A 23,735-nucleotide genomic window follows, 5' to 3' on the forward strand; every position below is an offset into this window, starting at 1 on the left:
CATTGACGATGCTTTCTATATGCAGTGTTATATTTTAGGGGGAAGGCTATAACAAGCTGTCTGTATAAACACACAGACTCACAGCACCACACTGTCTCTCATTCAAACACATACACAAACATAGACAGCAACCACACACACACAAACACACACACACACACTTAAGCCTTCGCAACAGGGAGAGCTCGCGCTGAGCGGAGCAGAAAAACGAAAAAAAAATAAAACGGAAAAAATAAGCACTTTTCCTACGGTCCCTTTCTGAGAGCTCCTCTCAGCGCGAGCTCTTCCGGCTAAACACATATTGCGAGGGCTTAAACGGAGCAGTGCTCGTAATGTCGAGCAAAAAAAAAAAGAAAGACAGCTGTGAAACATAACCAGCTTTGTCTTTTTGTAGGAAACAGACTTTAGATCTTTTTAGGGTAAGACGTTTTTGAGTTATTGCCGTCTATAACTGAATGTGTGTCAGGAATATCGAAAACAAAACCAACTGAACCGCGCTCATTTCTGGCGCCCCCCTGGATAAACAGCGCCCTTAGCATTTGCCTATGATGCCTATGCCACGGGCCGGCCCTGAGTTGGTTGAGTGTTGTAAATACTCGCGCTCACCTCCCTCGTGACAGAGCGCATAGGAGATAAATGACGTCAGTACATAATAACCGGTTATGATTATTACTGAACCGATAACGAGTTGTCCACGTCTGCATCGCGGTGCCCCGAAAAAACAATTAATTTTGACACCCCTAATTGCAACTCTCTAATTGCAATTCCAGCTAATTCTATCAAACCTCTTCACCTACTCATCCGTTTGCACTGGCTGCCAGTTGCTGCTCGCATCAAATTCAAAGCTCTGATGTTTGCTTACAAAGCGACTTCTGGCTTTGCTCCTTCTTATCTGCTCTCACTTCTGCAGATTTATGTGCCCTCCAGAAACTTGCGTTCTGTGAATTAACGTCGCCTCGTGGTTCCATCCCAAAGAGGGAAGAAATTACTTTCCCGAACTCTTGCGTTCAATCTGCCCAGTTGGTGGAATGAACTCCCTAACTGCATCAGAACGGCAGAGTCACTCGCTGTCTTCAAGAAACGACTAAAAACTCAATTATTTAGTCTCCACTTCCCTTCCTAATTTGGATTGCCTCTCTGGCTCTACCGCTAACTGTACTACAAAAAAAAAAATAATAATAATAATAAAATTGCTAATGCTTTGCTTCTTACACTTTACACACCTGAAACTTGCCTACAGCACTTATTCATTGTTACTCTTATAGTTGTGTTAATTGCTTCCTTGTCCTTTGGATAGTCGCTTTGGATAAAAGGGTCTGCTAAATGACTAAATGTAAATGTATATAGGAGTACGTAATCAGAATGAGCCTGAGTTGAATAAAAGAATAGCAATTAAATATAAAAACAATTACAAAAACAAATAAAAAATCATGTATCAATTGTAATCCTGACTTATTATCATTTTATAAATCAATTATTTGTTAATAGTGCAAGAGTTTACATGCTAAACTAGACATTTTCTCACATGCTAACATGGAAGAAACAAGTGTTAATTTACCAGGGAGCCATTTATTTTAATATTAGTCAAAAACAAATAATATCCAAGTCTCTTAATATCTCATTGTGAGTCTGAATTGCCATTTGATGTGAATCCATTTGTTCTGGTACAGCAAGGATTGAGAAGTCATCCTTTTTTCCCCCCGTTTTGCACTAAAAGCTCTGACATACGCTTCAAAAGGGGTTTGTCTTTATCCATGCAAGTTAGTTTCCAATTCAGTGGACATTTGGTCTTTAAAAAAATGGTGGGTCAAACCAATGAATTTAATGAACTCCCCGACACAAAGGAAGCGTTTTTGCCATTTGAACCCTCATAAAGGCGGATAGGCAGGTCAGCAAAGTTCTTTCAAGAGGTTTGTACACATATGTGACAATGTTGAGAATGCAGACCTCTTCAGTCTCCCCCATTGACGAGATTGTTCAAAGTGTTGGGGACGGCGGCGATGGTCCTGTCAGCCGAGGTTTCGCCATTGTTCTTGCAATTTGAGCCAGTTCCTCTTTCACTGCTCCAAAAACACAAAAAAGTGGAGGAATGCAAACCACATTTTCCACCTCTCAAGAGTGACTGGCCATGCAAAACCAGTCTGAGAAGCCGCTCAGATGTTTGCGGTGTATACAGAAAAGCTGTGTTTCTCTTTTACAGATGCTCCGATTCTTTCTTGAAATGCTCCTTTTATCCGCATCTTCTTTTCGGGAGGGGAAGAATCAAAAGGGAGGTGCACAGGATTAAAGGATGACGGATGGGTGGGCGTTTGATTGCAATCACCTGCTATCTGTGTCCACGCTTTAATCGGTTGATTGAACTGTTGTCGTATTTACACGGTGATGTGAAAAAGATAAAAATGCATGCACTGTTGATAAAGTCTGTGTGAAGTCAAAATGTGTTTGCACAGGTTGTTATTCTTTAGTTGAACAATTTATTTGTGCAAGTTAATGCATTGAACAAAACCTGTTTGTTTGGGTAATCTTCAATCAAAGTCTTAACATTTGTGTCTGTCTTTGGAGTCGCGGTCCTTCTCTGATGATGGTTCAGCCACATTATTCTTAGCCACGCCCCTCTTACTGTTAGTTTGCTATGAGGGAATGATGCGCAAAAAGGAAACTCCGCCCCCTACTCAATATTCAGTTTCAGTTAGAAGTGCGTCAACACACTGAAATAAAAGTCTCGGTTATTTTCTGGTTCGTGTGAAGTTTATGTATACTTACCAGTAGGGCCAGACAGAATCTTCTGACATTTTTTGCTATTTCCACACAGAATTTTTGTAAAAAATCCGCAGATTTTTGTGGAATGAAATTGGGAGTATTGTAACTAACAACTTAATATATGAAATAAAAAAGAATACCTTTTTAACATTTAATATTTACTAGGGTTGGGCCGATAGATAATCGTGTATCGCCAATAGACAACACGATGTTGACCCGGCATCGCCTATCCTCCACCCCGCCCCCGTCGCAAACCCGCTCGCAAAACACAAATACATCTTAATGTTAAAATGCCATTTTGAAACGAAAATTATCCACATCCACACCGTGTTTCGCCTAGCATTACTGAATAGCCCTCCATCTGCTAAAAACGCACATCACGTGACCACACACAGACACACACTGTCATGCGCTCCTCTGAGCTCCAGAGAGAAGTGCACGTCGGACAGTTTATCAAGGATGTAGCGCTGGATCGCGTCTCACTATAGTTGTTAAACGTGATATTCAGACATCCCAAGTCTCCCAGAAGTTCTGGGAGTCTCTATGCATTTGCGGGACTTATAATGCCCGCAAAAGAATGATAATCTCCCGGAAATCGTGCATCTCCCTCCCGGTCCTCAAATAAGTTGCGCACCCTTCTCACCCCCGGAATCCCGGATCCCTCCTCGCTCTTTAGACACGTTGCGCACACTCTGTGAAACACCGCCTCCAACACTCGCTCCCACCCCCACCCCCCGCTTTTCACATGATGACGATGCCATCGTCCATCGTGATGTTTCACATTAGACATCGTACAATGCCAAATTGGTCGACCTCTCCCAACCCTAATGTTTACAATGCAAATCCAATTAGATCCACTTATTTGATAAACAAACCAAGTCTCTCATATAATATATCTACTAAAAGAAAATATGACTTTAAAAACTGTATTTTAAACAAATCATGGTAACATTTTCATATTAGTCAATAATATTACTAAAATATACACAAGTAAATAAATGGACTCAATGATGGGCTAAAAATCTGCAGAAATCCGTGAATTTCTGCTCGCACAGATTCTGTGTGGGACTATTTACAAGTTACACTCGTTTTACGCACTTTTGTTTTTAAAGTAAAGTAACTAGATTAAGTAACTAAGTAAGATTAAGTAATTAGACTAATTATTTAATTCCAAAATTAATGATAAAAAGATGAAAGGGGATTTTTTTATTATACGCTGATGCAGAAATAGCACATACTTGTATAAATCTATTGAAAGACATTCATAATTTATCCAAAAATGAAAATATACTCACACTCCTTTAGACTAGGGGTGCCCAAACTTTTTCTTATGACTGGCCAAAAAATACCAAACTGTATTACAATAAAGCGTCCATGAGTAATTTCCTATTTATTTCCTAATATTTAAAAATAACTACAAAATGTATAGTAATAGACATAAACAACCCCATTGTTAACACAGTGGAGTTACACTAAGCTGCACCTACCTTTGTCTTGATTTGCTCGCTAATGTCTTGTTCATTGCCTTCTATCGTCAAGTTACAGTATTTACATTTTTAAAAATCTGATTAATTTACAAAACAAATCAAATTGCCAAACAAACAAACAAACAAACAAATTGTAACATTAAAATTTTAATTGACGAGCTGTCAAAGATTATCGCCCATTCTACCTTTCTTTTCAAATGGGATGGTGGGCCAAATTAAAGGTTAGCATGGGCCAACTTTGGCCCGCAGGCCCTAGTTTGGGCATCTCGGCTTAGACATTGCATTTTGAAGATATTTATATACATTTGTAATATACATACATGTATATATATATATATATATATATATATATATATATATATATATATATATATATATATATATATATATAGTTGAAGTCAGAATTATTAGCCCCTCTGGTAATTTTTTCCCCAATTTCTGTTTAACGGAGATAAGATTTTATCAACACATTTCTAATCATAATAGTTTTAATAACTCATTTCTAATAACTGATTTATTTTATCTTTGCCATGATGACAGTAAATAATATTTGACTAGATATTTTTTAAGACACTTTTAGACAGCTTAAAGAGACATTTAAAGGCTAAACTAGATTATTTATGTTAACTTGGCAAGTTAGGCTAATTAGACAAGTTATTGTGTGAGGATGGTTTGTTCTGTAGACTATCGAAAATGATTACAGCCTAAAGGGGCTAATAATATTAACCTTAAAATGGTGTTTAAAATATGCTTTTATTCTAGCCGAAATAAAACAAATAAAACTTTCGCCAGAAGAAAAAAAATATAATCAGACATACTGTGAAAATTACCTAGGCTGTTTTAAGCTGTTTTTTTTCAGCAGGGTTTGCTTGATTAAATCTTAAAGAAGTCATTCATAATTATGAAAAGCAAAAACACACAAAAAAGTTGCTATCCAATCACAGTGCAGTGAGTTGTCCACATCAGGCTGTATATACAGTTGAAGTCAGAATTATTAGCCCCACTGTTTTTTTTTTTTTCCCAATTTCTGTGTAGCGGAGAGACTATTTTTTCCCCCAACACATTTATAATTATCATAGTTTTATTAACTCATCTCTAATAACTGATTTATTGTCTCTTTGCCATGATGACAGTAAATAATATTTGACTAGATATTGTTCTGTGTAGATATTTACACAGCTTAAAGTGACATTTAAAGGCTTAACTAGGTTAATTAGGTTAACTAGGCAGGATAGGGTAATTAGGTAGGTAGGTATCGAAAAAAAAATTGCATAAAGGGGCTAATAATTTTGTCCCTAAAATGGCTTAAAAAAATAAAAACTGCTTTTATTCTAGCCGAAATAATACAAATAAGACTTTCTCCAGAAGAAAAAATATTATCAGACATACTGTGAAAAATTCCTTGCTCTGTTAAACATCATTTGGAAAATATAAAAAAAATAAAATAAAAATAAAATTTCAAAAGGGGGCTAATAATTCTGACTTCAACTGTATGCTTGTACGGGCAGCATCTTGAAAGCCTCTCTCTCTCTTTCTCTCTCCCTCTTTCTCTCTCAGGGTAATAAATGAGAAATCTAAAAAAAAAAAAAGGTCCATTTGCATGTGCAATAAAAGCCTCCTGATTCATTTTCATAACCCAATATCCCCTTTTCTTCCCCAAACTCCATGGAGTGTTTTGTGTTTTAGAGCAGCCTTTTGTTTAAGTTTTCCTTTGATTTTTCTCTCTCCCTGGTTTCTTTCATTCCCGCATCTGACTTTTCCCCCTTTACTAATGACCAGGGCAACCGTTCTCTCTCTCTCTGTCTCTCTCTCTCTGTCTCTCTCTCTCTGTCTCTCTCTCTCTCTCTCTCTCTCTCTCTGTGTGTGTGTGTGTGTTGAGTTATGACAACAGGCGGTTCTGCAGAGAGGGCCTGTGCTTGGGGTATAAAATTTGTTGGGTGTGTTTTTGTGTGGCTGCAGTATGAACGGGTCAGTGGGCAAAAGCAGAGACTCCCTGCTCTTCTGCAGATGCGCTCTATTGAGGGGTCGACACGCGGCGGGACGCAGCCCTGACTACCCCCCTCCTCCTCCTTTCTGGTCACTATAGTAACTATAGCAGGCCAGGGGTGCAGTGATACAGACCCAGGTCCAGATGAAGCCCGAACGGACCTCTGTGTGCCACATAATACCCCATTTGTACCCAGTTTGTCTGACATAACAAGAGGCGCCGGCATCGGCATGACAGCTCGTCATGAGAAAGCCAGAGCTTATAAATGAGCATTGTATCCTGCGGTCTGCGTTTTCTCATGGCTAGACCACACCAGAGAAACACACACAGACTAGCACTGTTCACTAGAGTAACTTATCAATGCATTAGTACAACAAAGCTAAATATAAATTAATCAGTTCATTAAGAATCAATACAAATATGATGTTGAAATGTCAGCAAGATTATACCAAAAATAAAACAATCAGGAACACTTTAGTTTTATGCACAATTCATGCTATTAACTACTAGCTTATTGCTTGCTTTAATTGACCACCCTTTCATTATGTTTGGGGCTGTTTTTGCCCCATTGACTTCCATTATAACAGCATTTATTGATTGGAAACACATGGTGCCATATAATCATGCATTGTTGCTTGTTGCTTGTTTTTGCAGTTGGGAAGAGGTTTAATTTGTTGTTTCATTTTTAATGTTGATCATTAGTTGGCATTAACTAAGGTTGGGCGATATGGCAAATATGCAGTCTTGATAATTATTTTCCATATTAAACAATATTGAGATATATTTCGATTTAAGTTGTTATTGCTTTCAGATTTAAGAGTACCCCAACAATGACTTAAGTCACAGAAATGAGAGGGTCCATTAAATGGCAGAACATATTTCCGGCCGATAAATTTTCGGTGGCTGAAAATTTGGTGCATCTCTAAAATCAACACACTTCTAGATTCCGTTGATGCACATTTCTGCTTAGATCAGTTTATATCTTTTTTTTTTTTTTTTGGTTTTAATATATTTATTATTAGAAATTCTCGCAGACATTTACATGTAAATACACTTTTTTTTAAACATAAACATAATACTTGCATTCAAATAGTTAGATTTTTAAAAAAATTAAATTTTGAATTTTGAAAAATAATAAATTAAATAATTATTTAAAAAAAAAAAAAACAACAGCAAACAGCAGTCATAAAAATAATAATAAAATAACACAAAATAATAAAATAAACATGCATTTCCCCAACCAACCACCCACTAGTGCTATCCAGCAATAAGCGTAGGTACTAAAGGCACATATTAACATACCTGTCAACATTGGGATGTGAAAATAAGGGATATGCCCACCGTAATAAGGCATTACTACTAACCTTTTATGCTTATTTAAGACAAAATTAGTTGTGTTTGGTAAAAAACATCTTTAGATATTATTATTTTTAACTATGTGTATATGTTTGTTTAAACACGCAACCAAAAGCCAGACTTTCGCTCCGCTTCATATCGCGTGTACAGAATCTGTTTGGGAAACAGCATCTATTTATCACTATGGAGCGCGTCAGCTGACAGTCATGCAGCACTATATGACTGTTTTGAGGATTGCATAGGAGGGGTGACGGCACCTGTAATGAAAAGGAAAGGGAATCGCGCCGTCTTTATATTTATTAGTGTTTTCGTGCCTAAACAAAGCGAAAACACAGAACAGACTCACATTTAAGAGCATGGGGCGACCCCTGGTGGTTCGGCGGTATGGGTTGCGTATATGTAGGGTCGGCTCTTTAATGTTTCTAGCCACCCTTCAGCGAACGACTGAAAATACGGGAAAATCCCTTTACGGGATGATAGCAGGATAGAACTGTAAAATACAGGAGAATCCTGGGAAAACAGGAGGGTTGACAGTTATGCTCACAAGTTTGTAAAAAGAAAATAAAAGGGGACCAAATTTTTTTTAAATAACAAAACCTTGTCTATTAGGGTATATCAGATTTTTTTTTAAGATGTAGTGTACCATTTATCTCTGTCAGCCATAATTTAAGAGTTGGAACTTCTTTTTCCTACCAAAACAAAAGGATGAGTTTTTTGGGAGAGATCAACCCATATGAAACAAACTGTTGTACCCGTGTAAGTCTCGAAAATTCTTTGCAAACTTCAAATATAATTAATATAGGATCTGGTTCAATTGGAACGTCTAATGTAACTGAAAAAACTTGACATATTTTGTTCCAGAAACTCTGTGATTTGGGACACATACTGTAACATAGGAATGAGACGGGTTGGAATCTAAGAACTGACATTTGTCACACACTGGGGACACTTCTGGAAATATTTGATTCAATTTACACTTGGAAAAATGAAGCCTATGAAGCACCTTAAACTGTATGAGACAATGTCTTGAGATCAGTTTATATCGTAAAAAAAGTGCAGAGCTTATTTTTAAAGGCATGAATTTTATCGCAATCTGATATAATATTGTTTACAGTGTTGGGGAGTAACTAGTTACATGTAACAGCGTTACATATTTTAATTACAAAATAAAAGTAACTGTAATTCATTACAGTTACTGAGAAATAATGTGTAATTAAATTACAGATACTTATAAATCAAAAAGCATTTCAGTAGCGAAGCTATTTTATTAGTCAAGTAATGCAGTAGTTTAGTTTCTCTGATCCAACGCTTGAACCCAGGGGCGGACTGAGACAAAAATTCAGCCCTGGCAATGTAGCCACACCAGCCCACAACCACACCGACACAGCCCCACCCACGGACCCACACATTCACTACTTATATGGTGTACAGATGGTGAAATAATATAAGCAGTACCATATGTTGTAGATATTTAAACATTAAATGTATGTGACTGAAACAAAAACAACCCGTTTATAACAAATGTATGCAAACAGTAAACACTAAATAACAAAATAATCTGTGAATCTTGTAAAGTCCATGTGCTGTCTGTTTATACCGTTTGTCTGCTATTATAATAGGAGTAACCTGTGAATGTGAACACACCTTTACACACAAATGGACATGCAGCACTAGCAACACTTCAGCATAATTTTATTCACAAATAACTATATATGTCATTTCTGCAGTGGTGTTCTTTATTGCCACTGTCTATATGCTGGCTTCTCCTTGTTTAGTTGACATTGTACACATTGTCTATCTAATTCTATATCTTCTCATCTTTTTTTTAACTCTCTCACTGTGTCATCATTATTTGAATCACTGCTTATGCTAGGCTTTGCCTCATTCTTGTTTAGAATAAATATGTGCTTATTAAACAATTATAGGTGACCTAATGAATAAATATTAATTGTTATGATGACCTAATGTACAGTCTCTGGCTGCAAGAAACCAAGCAGCCATTGGCAATTGGGCCAAATGCCTAACCTTTAATATTATTATTATCATTACCATTATCATTATTATTATCCTCATCATCATAATATCCACTTTAGCAAGAGATAAAAGCTGACCACATCTAAAAACAATACAGATTTAAAAAAAAAAACTGACCGGCCCACATTTAAAAAATGGTCCGGCCCTTCTGGCATTAGCCAGAATTGCCAGATGGCCAGTCCGCCCCTGCTTGAACCACGTTAGTTATAACTAGAGCCAGATGGAATACGCGGATGTTTTTTACTATATCTATGGATTTCTGTGGAATTATTTTGGGAGTATCGGAACTAAAACCTTAATATGTGAAATAAAAAGTAATATCTTTTTAACTTTTATTTAATGTTTAAAATGCTAATAGATTCACTTTATTTGGTAAACAAGGCAAGTCTCATGTAATATACTAAAGGACAGAAAATGTACAAACTGCATTGTACATAAATCAGATGAACATGTTCACATTAGTCAATAATTTGACTGTAATTAATTTAAAAACAGAATAAATATAGATCTCACACTTTTGCACAAGTAAATAAACAGAATTAATGATGTGCTAAAAATCTGCACAATTCTGCACGCTTAGATTTCGTGTGAGCCTAGTTATAACTTAAAACGCCAATAATGATGCTCTAAATGAGGTGGAGTAACTACTTCTTTAGAGAAGAACCCCATCATTTCTTTGTGCAAATTATATTGTTTTACACGCACACGAATTTAAAAACAATATTCAATACTAGTTTTGGTAAAAATATGTAAATGGCACATAGGGCCTGTGTTTGCTTTACAGATATTATTGAGAAGTTACATATTCTATTCTAAAACAAAAAATCACTCACAAAACTATTCTAATATCATATATAAATCATACAAATAAATAAATAATGAGGCGATTTATTATAAATATATTGACTTTAATAATAATATTAATGATGACGATGATTATTATTATTATTAAGTAGGATATTGTTTATTTATTGTTAATCTTTTTGAAAAGTCTACTTTTACAATTTGACACATGTAAACCACTGCAGAAATGTTCTAACCAGCAGGCTCATGTCATTTACAGTGCAGATACTTAATAAATTACCCACTGTAAATTAAAACAATTAACGTATGCTGTGTTTTTTGTTTTCATAAGCTTTAGGGACGTAACATAAATTCCTCTTTTAAATAATAGCTCACCTATAGCTTTGGCCATGAGGCTGTGTTCGAAAATGACATCAATGTTTTCAAAGTGCACTGCGAAGGGAGCACAATTGTAAACATGAAGATCGCTAAAACTGAAGTGTAAAAATACTTTGAAAGCAATTTACACCTAATAGTGATGACTTTAATGCTTTTTTTTATTTTTGATAATTCCAACTTTGAATGTTAGAATGTTCTAAATGATTAGGGCATAGGGGGGATAAGTGGGAATAGAACACAGCCAGGAAACATGTTTCTAACTACAGCTCCAGAGGTGTAGTTTCAATTGCGGAAAATTGCGAAGCAGTTTGCGAATGTTCATTGGAGCGATGGATTCGGGAAATCGCAAATCAACGAACTATGTATGTGAGACGGAACTTGCAACCTTAGTTGGCTAGCGATGGTTTTAGGAAACGCACCCTCGTCACATTCTGGAGTGCATTACAGTTCTAAAGAAAAATATAAATGATAAATTATCCTAAATAAAACAAATACATTTATAGAGATGGTATATAAGTATGTAATTTCACTCATTTTAATGACTCCACACTGTATTTATTTGCAGCATTTATAATCTGTCCATGTCTTGAGGTTGGTCTTGTGCAATTTGATTGGACGGGATTCACATGGCTGATTATTCTACTTAGCCAATGTGTTTACATGTGGAGCGAAATTGGTGCAAACTAAGGAAAGATTCAGCTGTTTCAATATTTTAATGCTTAGGTTTTGATATTTGCACCCTGACTAGTAAGCAGTGTCCAGCAATTGTAGGCACAAACCAAGCTCCTGCAGTACTGATAGAATTCAGGCAGTTTGTGTGCAAACGTAACATTCTGTAGTGCATTTAGTGATTAAGGCCATTTGGTGATTTCAGTCATTCAGGAATCCTTCCCCATGCTCGATATATAGTCTCTTGGTCATTGTGTGAGTTTTTAGACACTTGTAATACTTCCACATTGCAGCATTCATGTCTTCAAGTCGGTCTTGTGCGATTTGATTGGACGGGATTCACTGAACTGATTATTCTACTAAGCCAATCACTGCAGACACGAAAAAATAAAGTAGAAAATAGTGGAGTAAAAGTACTGATACAGAACTAAAAAAGTAAAAGTACACATTTTTAAAGTACTTAGTAAAGCACAATTCCTGAGTAAACTACGTGATTACTGTAATTGCAGTATTCGTAATGCAGTACTTCTCACCACAGGCTGCGATTAACAAGGCTCTGGGGTCAGTTGGTCAGAGTTCACCATTTCTCTCCGCCTAAGCCCCACACAAACACACACACGCAGACACACACACACACACACACACACACACACACACACACACACACACACACACACACACACACAAAGTTTGGGCAGGTGCAGAGGGATGGATGGAGGCCCTTTGCCTCTCCCACCTCTTCACGCTGCTCAACCGCAAAATAAGAGGGGTGTGAAAGGGTGCACTCCAAAAAGCCATCACCTGCTCCCTACAATTTGACCAAACACTCGCTTTAATATGCACACAGACACGCATCTACCAATCCCCACCCACCAAAAGCTGAGCAATCACACTTCAGACTGGTAAAACTTCACCACACACACCAAACAACAACACCAACGGGAAGTAGCAAACCATAATAAACAAGAGGAATCTTCTTAAAACTGGGTAATGCCAAATGAATCTAATGACAGGCAACTAAATACAGGACAACATAACCCTACCTCAACCATCACAGTAATTTAAAGACATTTTACAGAGTATTCATATATAAATATTCATATTATATATTAAATTACCTATTCCGTTGTATTTTATTAACCTCTACCCCCATCCCAACCTTCACAGTAATGTAAAACAGTTTTTATTGTGTTGTTGTAATAATATACACTCGCCGGCCACTTTATTAGGTACACCTTACGAGACCCCGTTTTGCTTTCAGAACTGCCTCAATCTTTTGATTCAACAAGGTACTGGAAATATTCCAGAGATTTTGGTCCAGTTGCTGCAGATTTGTCCGCTGCACATCCATGATGCGAATCTCCCGTTCCACCACATCCCAAAGGTGCTCTATTGGATTGAGTTGTGGTGTCTGCGGAGCCTCTGGCATCAACAAGGCATTTGTGCCCACATAACTTACGCACAGTTTCCCTGACCATTCTCTGTAAACCCTAGAGATGGTTGTGCATGAAAATCCCAGTAGATCAGCAATTTCTGAAATAGATCAGACTCATGCCACGTTCAAAGTTACTTACATCACCTTACTTCCCCATTCTGATGCTCGGTTTGAACTGCAGCAGATCGTCTTGACCATGTCTACATGCCTAAATGCATTGAGTTGCTGCCATGTGATTGGCTGATTAGAAATAAGCGTTAACAAGCAGTAGGACAGGTGTACCTAATAAAGTGGCCGGTGAGTGTAATTCTCATTTACTTCCCTTCCAGACTTCACCTTGTTACGTGAACATATCTTTGCAGTGATCAACCAAGCATTCCATAGAGCAGTGTAAAAAAGCTTCCAAACAAAGCATCTCTCGAAAACATGTCATTGCACCACATTTCTCTTTAGCAAACTCAAAAATCAGAAAAAACCAAAGTACCAAACTCTTTCAAGATGCATGCCCTGATAGACACATATAGTGTTTTTTGAAACATTGTCATGGCAACAAAACAAAACTATTGACCAACACATTCAGTTAAATATCAAAGTCTGCACCGAAATCATGCACGCTTTGAGCATCCTAAATTTAAATTGGTCATGGCCATAGAGCTCACTGAATTGCCTCGCCAAACGATGGACGGGACTTAAAGAGTGAGAGAAACAGGCTATCATGGTTGCAAGCACAACAGTTGGAGAGACAGGAGAACATTTATTATTTTATATAGAATAGATATAGAACAGTGTGAGCATCAACAAACCTCAATACTATTGGCTGAAAGTCAGAAATGTACATGACAGCCGAAAGCCGAATATAAACATCACATCAGTTGATGTTTGTGTATGTGTGTTTGTTTGTGTCAGTAAAACAAGAGTCAGAGAGATGGGGTGGTACTTTATCCATAAGTGGTACTGAAGAGTTTTCAGAAGAGAGAAATCCGAACAAATTTAATATTAAAGGAAACTGTTAGACTTGTGTTATTAATTTTTTTAATGCTGGTCTCAAAACTGCATGATAACACAAAATAAACCTTTTTTAGCTTTCCAACTGAACCTCTCACCAACCAAACTACAATCAAAGTCTTGGCTAGCATGCATGCTTTGAGAATCCTAAATATACATTGGTCATGGTCTTGGAGTTTGCTTGGAATTGGCTTGCCAAATGATGGACGGGAGTTAAAAAGAGTTAAAGAGCAAGAGAAATGAGGAATCATGCTTAGGGAACATATGGGGAAGTTGTATGGAGACCATTTTCCAAAAGCATGTCTAAAAACAACTGATTTTTGAGCTCTAAACAAATCAACAAAACACAAAACCATTTACTCAAAGTCTGAAGACAACCAAAAGCCAAATATTAAAGTCTTTAAAGAGCGTATGCATGCTTTGAGTGTCTGAAATGTACATTGGTCATGGCCATAGAGTTCGCTGAATCAGCTTGTCAAATGATGGACGGGAGTTAAAAAGAGTTAATAAGCAAGAGAAATAAAGAATCATGCTTAGGGAACAGTTGGGAAAGTTGTATGGAGCATATTTTCTGAAAATAGGTCTAAAAACAACTGATTTTCAAGCTCTGACCCAATCAACAAAACCCAAAAACATTAATTAAAGTCTGAAGACAACCAAAAGCCAAACATTAAAGTCTTTAAAGAGCCTAGGCATGCTTTGAGTGTCTGAAATGTACATTGGTCATGGCCATAGAGTTTGCTCAATTGGCTCTCCAGACGATGGACGGGAGTTAAAAAGAGTTAAAGAGTACAAGAAATGAGGAATCATGCTTGGGAAAGATGTTCTGAGCACATTTTCCAAGAGCATGTTTTAAGATTCAAGTTCCAGGGGTTTAAAAAGAGTTAAAGAATCAAAGAGAAATGAGGAATCATGCATTGGGAACAGTTGGGAAAGATGTTTGGGCCACATTTTCCAAAAACCCGTCAGAAGACAACTGCGTTTTGAGCTACAATCCAATCAACAAAATCCAAAACCATTGACCAAAAGTCCAAAATTTGAGCACAGACAGGCAAAAAATCTAAGTCTTCAAAAAGCCTATTGCTGGTAGGCATACTTTGAGTGTCTGAAATGTACATTGGTCATGGCCATATAGTTTGCTGAATCAGCTTGCCAAATGATGGACGCGAGTTAAAAAGTTAAAGAGTCAGAGAAATGAGGAATCATGTTTGGGAAAGATGTTCTAAGCACATTTTCCAAAAGCATGTTTAAAAACAACTGATTTTCAAGCTTTGACCCAATCAACAAATCCCAAAACCATTTACTAAAAGTCGGAATTTTAAGCACAATGACAACCAAAAGCCAAATATCAATGTCTTCAAAGAGCGTATGCATGCTTTGAATGTCTGAAATATACATTGGTCATGGCCATAGAGTTTGCTGAATCAGCTTGCCAAATGATAGACAGGAGTAAAAAAGAGTTAATAAGCAAGAGAAATAAAGAATCATGTTTAGGGAACAGTTGGGAAAGTTCTTTAGAGCACATTTTCTGAAAGTAGGTCTAAAAACAACTGATTTTCAAGCTCTGACCCAATCAACAAAACCCAAAACCATTTACCAAAAGTCTGAAGACAACCAAAAGCCAAATATTAAAGTCTTTAAAGAGCCTAGGCATGCTTTGAGTGTCTGAAATTTACATTGGTCACGGCCATAGAGTCTGCTGAATCAGCTTGCCAAACGATGGACGCGAGTTAAAAAGAGTTAAAGAGTCAGAGAAATGAGGAATCATGTTTAAAAAAAGATGTTCTAAGCACATTTTCCAAAAGCATGTCTAAAACAACTAATTTTCAAGCTTTGACCCAATCAACAAATCCCAAAACCATTTACTAAAAGTCGGAATTTTGAGCACAAAGACAACCAAAAGCCAAATATCAAAGTCTTCAAAGAGCGTATGCATGCTTTGAATGTCTGAAATTTATATTGGTCATGGCCATAGAGTTTGCTGAATCAGCTTGCCAAATGATAGACAGGAGTAAAAAGAGTTAATAAGCAAGAGAAACAAAGAATCATGCTTAGGGAACAGTTGGGAAAGTTCTTTAGAGCACATTTTCTGAAAATAGGTCTAAAAACAACTGATTTTCAAGCTCTGACCCAATCAACAAAACCCACAACCATTTACTAAAAGTCTGAAGACAACCAAAAGCCAAATATTAAAGTCTTTCTTGGCATGCTTTGAGTGTCCAAAAGTCCAAAAGTCAAGATTTTAAGCTCAAAGGCAACCAAAAGCCAAATATCAATGTCTTCAAAGAGCCTGTTGCTGGTATGCATGCTTTGAGTGTTTGAAATTTACATGCGTCATGGCAATAGAGTCACCTGAATTGACTAGCCAAAGTTAAAGAGTAAGAGAAATGAGGAATCATGCTTTGGGAACAGTTGGGAAAGATGTTTGGAGGATGTTTTCCAAAAGTATGTCTAAAAACAACTGATTTTCAAGCTCCAACCCAATCAACAAACCCCAAAACCATTTACTAAAAGTCGAAATTTGCAGCGCAGAGACAGCCAAAAGCCAAAAATCAAGGTCTTCAAAGAGCCTTGGCATGCTTTGAATGTCTGAAATGTACATTGGTCATGGCCATAGAGTTTGCTCAATTGGCTCGTCAAACGATGGACGGGAGTTAAAAAGAGTAAAAGAGTACAAGAAATGAGGAATCAGACTTAAAAAAGATGTTCTAAGCACATTTTCCAAGAGCATGTTTCAAGATTTAAGCTCCGACCCAATCAACAAACCCCAAAACTATTAACCAAAAGTCAGATGTTGAGCACAAAGACAACCAAAAGTCAAAAATCAGTCTTCAAAGAGCCTATTGCTGGTATGCATGCTTTGAGTGTCTGAAATTTACATTGGTCACGGCCATAGAGTTCGCTGAATCAGCTTACCAAACGATGGACGGGAGTTAAAAAGAGTTAAAGAGAAATGAGGAATCATGCTTGGAAAAGACACCGAAGGCACATTTTCCAAAAAGGATTCAAGCTACGACCCCAAAACTATTTACTAAAAGTACAAATTTTGAGTGCGAAGACAACCAAAAGCCAAATATCAAAGTCTTGAAAGAGCCTATGCATGCTTTGAGTGTCTGAAATTTACATTGGTCATGGCCATAGAGTTTGCTGAATCGGCTTGCCAAAACGATGGACGGGAGTTAAAAAGAGTTAAAGAGTCTGAGAAATGAGGAATCATCATTTGGTAAAAAAAAATTTTGAGCACATTTTTCAAGAGCATGTATATAAAAACCCCAAACCATCTACTAAAAGTTTGAATTTGGAGTGCAAAGACTACCAAAAGCCAAATATCAAAGTCTTCAAAGAGCCTATGCATGCTTTGAGTGTCTGAAATGTACATTGGTCATGGCCATAGAGTCAGCTGAATTGGCTTGCCAAAACGATGGACGGGAGTCAAAAAGAGTTAAAGAATCAAAGAGAAATGAGGAATCATGCTTTGGGAACAGTTGGGAAAGATGTTTGGAGCACATTTGCAAAAGCCCATCTAAAGACAACTGCATTTTGAGCTACAATCCAATCAACAAAACCCAAAACCATTGACCAAAAGTCAGAGTTTTGAGCGCAAAGAGAACCAAAAGCCAAAAATCAAAGTCTTCAAAGAGCCCATTGCTGGTATGCATGCTTTGAGTGTCTGAAATTTACATTGGTCATGGCCATAGAGTCAGCTGAATTGGCTGTGAGAAGAACAGAAAGCTAAAGAAGGAGGTGATGGAGGTTGTGCTTTGACTCCTCGCTCCTCCCAGCTGCAGCCCAGCTTCCCCCCCTCCATTGTGGCTGTGAGTGAGTGTGTCCTCCCGTTTAACAGTGCTGGAATGTCGCTCCTCCACACCACTGATGGATGAGACCTTGTTTCACACTCCTCCGCCCCTCCCTCTGAATGCCTCATTCTCTCTTTTGGACCCTCTTTCCTTTCATCCGACTCTTTTATGGCCGGACCAATAAAAGTCACCCATCCTTCACTTTTTTTGCGTATTTGAGAGTGTGTGTTGTGTCTCGGAGATGTGGGCTGTGCGGAGAGTGTGTCGTGTGCATACAAACACCCACGCGAAATTTAAATGAAAACACTAGGCTTGGAAAATATAGATGGACACCAAAGCTGGCTACAAATGTACAAGCTGGATACACTGCTTGGTTCCATGTGATCCCTTCATGTCGTCAAAACACAAATCCATTAAGATAACTTAATAGTTTTTACAATTTCAAGTTGACTGAACACAACATTTTTAAAAAACACTCAAAAATTGCACTGTAAAAAATGCTGGCTTCCACACAATTCCTTCATGTCCTCCCAACACAAGGTACTTAAAACTTTTTACAAACTTAAGTAGATTAAACATAAAACAATTAAGTTGTCCCAAAAAAAACTGAAGATTTGTGTTGTTTCAACTCCATTCTTTTAAGTGTAGCAAACTAACGTGTTTTAAGTTGTCCTTGATTGGCTGTTAGCATATTTTAAGTACCAATTATTATTCTGCGTTATTATTCATTAAATAAGGGACAGCATGATTGAGCTTTATGTACATTAAATAACATTAATGTCTTTATCTGTCTAACACACTGTAAACAAATGCAAGGTCACACAATCCCTTCATGTCGTCCCAACACAAATCGATTAAGATAACTTAAGAATTTTTACCATTCCAAGTTGATTGAACATAAAATAATAAAAAAGCGCTCGAAAATCGTCTCATTTTAAATAAGTAGTTTGAACTTTTCTGAGTGTTGCAAACATTAACGTGTTTTCAGTTGTTCTAGATCGACGGTTAGCATATTTTAAGTACCAATAACACATTTGTTAAGGATTCTGCATTATTATTCATTACTAAGGGACAGCATGATGATTGAGTTTTATGTACAGTAAATTACATTGATTCCTTTATCTGTCTAACACACTGTAAACAAATGTGAGGTTCCACAAAATCCCTTCATGTCATCCCAACACAAATCAATTAAGATAACTTAAAAGTTTTTACATTTACAAATTTAAGTTGATTGAACTCAAAACAGTTAAAATAAACACTCAATAATTGCACTGTAAAAAATGCTGGCTTCCACACAATTCCTTCATGTCGTCCCAACACAAATCGATTAAGGTACTTAATAGTTTTTTTTACAAATTTAAGTGGATTTAACATAAAACAATTAAGTTATCCTCCAAAAAACTGAAGAATTGTGTTGTTTCAACTAATTTTTTTAGTGTAGCAAACATTAACGTGTTTTCAGTTGTCCTTTGTTGACTGTTAGCATATTTTAAGTACCAATTATTATTCTGCATTATTATTCATGAACATAAGGGACAGCACAAAATTGTTGCAAACAATTAATATGTGTTGAATTTAAACAAACAAATAAATCTAGTAAAGTTCAATTTATTTGTTTGAATTCAGCCCAAATTAATTGCTTACAACCACTTACTTTAACATTTTTAGTAAATTCAAGGAATCATCTTTGAATCACTTTTTTCAGTGTGGTTGAGTTTTATGTACATTAAATAACATTCATTTCTTTATCTGTCTAACACACTGTAAACAAATGCAAGGTCACACAATCCCTTTATGTCATCAAAACACAAATCCAAAACATAAAATAATAAAAAAGCACTCGAAAATCGTCTCATTTTAAATAAGTAGTTTGAACTTTTTTGAGTGTAGCAAACATTAATGTGTTTTCAGTTGTTCTTGATCGACTGTTAGCATATTTTAAGTACCAATAACACATTTGTAAAGGATTCTGCATTATTATTCATTACTAAGGGACAGCATGATGGTTGAGTTTTATGTACAGTAAATTACATTAATTCCTTTATCTGTCTAACACACTGTTAAAAAACTGTTGGGGTTTCCATAATCGCTAAAAAAATTATGTCTGCAAAATTGTTGCAAACTATTTATGTGTTTAATTTAAACAAACAAATTAAATTTAGTAATGTTCAACTTAATTTGTTTAAATTGAGCCCAAATAAATTGTTGACAACCACTTACTTTAAATTTCTTTTTAGTAAACTCAAGGAATCATCTTTGAATAATTTTTTCAGTGATCCCGTCATGTCGTTCCTTCACAAATCCATTAAATGAACTTAACAATTTTTACATTTTTATGTTGTTCGAACATAAAACAAATAAAAAAAAAACACTCAATAATTGCACTGTAAAAAATGCTGGCTTTCACACAATACCTTCATGTCGTCCCGGCACAAACCCTTTAAGGTACTTAGAAATTTAAGTGGAATAAACATAAAACAATTAAGTTGTCCCCAAAAAAACTTAAGAATTGTGTTGTTTCAACTCCATTTTTTTCAGTGTAGCAAACATTAACGTGTTTTCAGTTGTGCTTGATTGACTGTAAGCATATTTTAGGTATTATTATTCATTAAGGAACAGCATGGTGAATTTTAATTTTACATACAGTAGATTACATTAATTCCATTAGTCAAAGATAATACAAGCAAACACACATTGCAGTTTTGAAATGAAGGTTAGGCAAGGCAAACTTTAGTTATAGAGCCCAATTTTACACAACCGTAGTTGATCCAAAGTGCTTTACAATAAATTAACTAGAAAATAAAAACAGGTATAAAAAATATAAGGAAAATATATGTATAAAAGTAATACTAAAATACAAATAAAAAAACATTAATGGTTAATAATATTATGGGAAATCTAAATACAAAACTACATAGCCCATCGTGAAAAAGTGTTTGCCCCTAAACCTAATGGCGAACTTAGGGCCTACTCACACTATGCCATCCGTACCGTGCCCAGGCCCGTTTCCCGGATCGTTTGAGAAGTGTAAGTGCGCTGAATCGGGCTCAAGCACGGTTCACTTGGCCGGCCCTGGCCCGGTTGGAAGAGGTGTGCCTAAGCGCGGTACACTTGGGCTTTGGCGCGGTACGCTTGTGTGTGAGCGCGAAACGCGCCAAAGCCCGAAACCGAAAGCGAGACGTGACTTTTATTAAGGGACTGTTTGATATGGATTTATTAATCATTCTTACTGTTCAGTGATCGCAAACTGCCGTAGTTTATTAAAGACGCAAACTCCTCACAGCACGTCAGCTGCGCGCCTTCAGCAGACCTCCTCATTACTGCAGCACGAGAGCTTTGATTGTTTATGAGCGCCAAAAGTGGCAGATCTGTTCGGTAAAATATCTGACTGCGTGTCACGGCATCCCTAAGGACTGTTTGGCGAAATATTTGACTGCATGTCACTGCATAACAAACGACTGAAACGATATAACTAGAGAACTCTCCACTGTGCTGCTGAGTGAGAGCGTATGGCAAGCCGTTTTAACATTTAAACCTTGTTCTGACTATCCATAAATATATATATTTAGAGATATAATTATATATTTTGACAAGTCATTATTATAATTCGACTTGTCAGAATGACAATTAGAGATATCTGCAATTACAATTGTACTAGTACGAAATCAGATTGGAGATATCTGCAAATATATTATGACTAGTCATATTCCTCCATTGACTTCCATTGAAAAATATTTGCAGATATCTCTAAATGAGTTTTGACTCGTCAAAAATCCAATTCAAGATATCTACAACTGTAATTCGACTATTAGTAAATTAATTAGAGATATCTTCAAATATATTTGTAAATATCTCTAAATATTACAAATTAAAGACATCTCCAAATGTATGACTAGTAAAAACTCAGTTAGAGATATCTCTAATTACAATTGTGACTAGTCAAAACTCATTTAGAGATATCTGCAAATATTTTTCAATGGAAGTCAATGGAGGAATATGACTAGTCATAATATATTTGCAGATATCTCCAATCTGATTTCGTACTAGTACAATTGCAATTGCAGATATCTCTAATTGTTATTCTGACTAGTCGAATTATAATTATGACTAGTCAAAATATAATTAGAGATATCTCTAAATATATTTATGGAGTCAGAACAAAGATTTAAATGCTAAAAAGGCTTGCCATAGAGAGCGCTTCTGAACAGCGCAGCAGCGATGACGTAAGCGTGCCGAGGCCCGATATGGTGTGAGCGCGGGCCGTCGGGGGAGTAGGGAGGGGGGACAAGCGTGCTTTGGCCCGGTTCGAGGCAACTGTACCTAGTGTGAGTACGGCCTTACACTATGCTATCCGAACTGTGCCCAGGCCCGTTTCCCGGATCGTTTAAGAAGTGTGAGTGCTCTGAATCGGGCTCAGGCACTGTTCACTTGGGCTTTGGCGCAGTACGCTTGTAGTGTGAGTGCAAAGCGAGTCTGAGCCTGAAACTGAAGACGAGACGTGACTTTCAAGGCACTTTTTCATATGGATTTATTAATCATTCTTACTGTTCAATGAATGCAAACTGTCGTAGATTATTAAAGACACAAACCCCTCACTGCACCACAGCTGCACCTTCAGCAAACCTCCTAAATCCTGCAGCACTTTATGATTGTTTATGAGCGTCAAAAGTGACTGATCTGTTCAGCAAAATATTTGACTGCGTCACTGCATATCAAACAAATTAAACGATATAACTAAAGATATCTCTACTGAGCGAGAGCACTTGCTGAACAGCTCATCATCGATGACGTAAGCGTGCTCAGGCACGAATGTAATGAGTGTGGGCTGTTGGGGGAGACGGGAGGAGGGACAACCATGCTTTGGCCTGGTTTAAGGCAACTGTAGTGTGAGTACACCCTAAATATCTGGTTGGGGCAACATTTTCAGCAACAACTGGAGTCAGGCATTTTCGATAGCTTAGAATGAATCTGATGCAGCGATGTTGGGGAATTTTTGCCAGCTCGTCTCCGCAGAATTGCTGTAATTCTGCCACATTGTAGGGTTTTCAACCACCTTTTTAAGGTCACGTAACAGCATCTCAGTTGGATTTAGGTCATTATGACTTGGTCTTCATTTTGTTTTTTTTCAGCCATTCAGAAGTGGACTTGCTGGTGTGCAGAACCCAAGTTCACTTCAGCTAAAGGTCACCAACAGACAGTGAAAACTCTTCTTCAGGATATTTTGGTGCAGCACAAATGATGGTTACATTTATCACAAGAGGGCATCACGGTGGCTCAGTGGGTGGCACTGTTGCCTCACAGCAAGAGGGTCACTGGTTTAAGTCCTGGCTGTGCCAGTTGGCATTTCTGTGTGGAGTTGGCATGTTCTCCCCGTGTTGGCATGGGTTTTCTCTGGGGGCTCCGATTTCCCCTACAGTCCAAACACATGCGCTATAGGAGAATTGGTCATAGAGTATGATTGTGTGTGTGAATGTTAGAGTATATGGGTGTTTCCTAGTACTGGGTTGTGGCTGGAAGGGCATCCGCTGTGTAAGACATATTCCAGAATAGTTGGCGGTTCATTCCGCTGTGGCAACCCCTGATTAATCAGAGACAAAGCCGAAGGAAAAATGAATGAATGAATGAGTTTAGCAAAGCAGCTCAAAACCATCACACTATAAGTTCTCAAAGTTTTTGCAGTTGTTATGGCTAATAGTGGCCCAACCAGTTATTAGTTTAGTGGGCAAACACTTCTTCACACAAGGCTATGTAGTTTTGGATATTGTTTTCCCTTAAAAATAAAAACCTTCATTTAAGAACTGCAAGATGTGTTTAAATTTGTTTGATGATCTGAAACTTTAAAGTGTGACAAACATGCACAGAATTAAGAAACCGGTACAGGGGCAAACAGTTTTTTCATACCACCGTACAGTACATCTTAACTGCAGTTGAATTAAAGCTATTGGTAACACTTTATTTTGAAGGTCCATTTGAGTATTAGTAGACTGTCTGCTTAATATCTGCTGATACTGCTCCTTCTA

The 23,735-nt window shown here is 37.1% G+C and overlaps 1 protein-coding gene across 8 annotated transcripts in view; it reads left to right on the forward strand.

The window, feature by feature from the left end:
* Positions 1-23,735, forward strand: part of mtif3 (mitochondrial translational initiation factor 3) — an 81,170-nt gene that overhangs the window by 27,300 nt on the left and 30,135 nt on the right. The gene's annotated exons all lie outside the window — the stretch shown is intronic.

This window comes from Danio rerio, chromosome 5 (assembly GCF_049306965.1).
Source record: "Danio rerio strain Tuebingen ecotype United States chromosome 5, GRCz12tu, whole genome shotgun sequence".
Classification (NCBI taxonomy): Eukaryota; Metazoa; Chordata; class Actinopteri; order Cypriniformes; family Danionidae; genus Danio; species Danio rerio.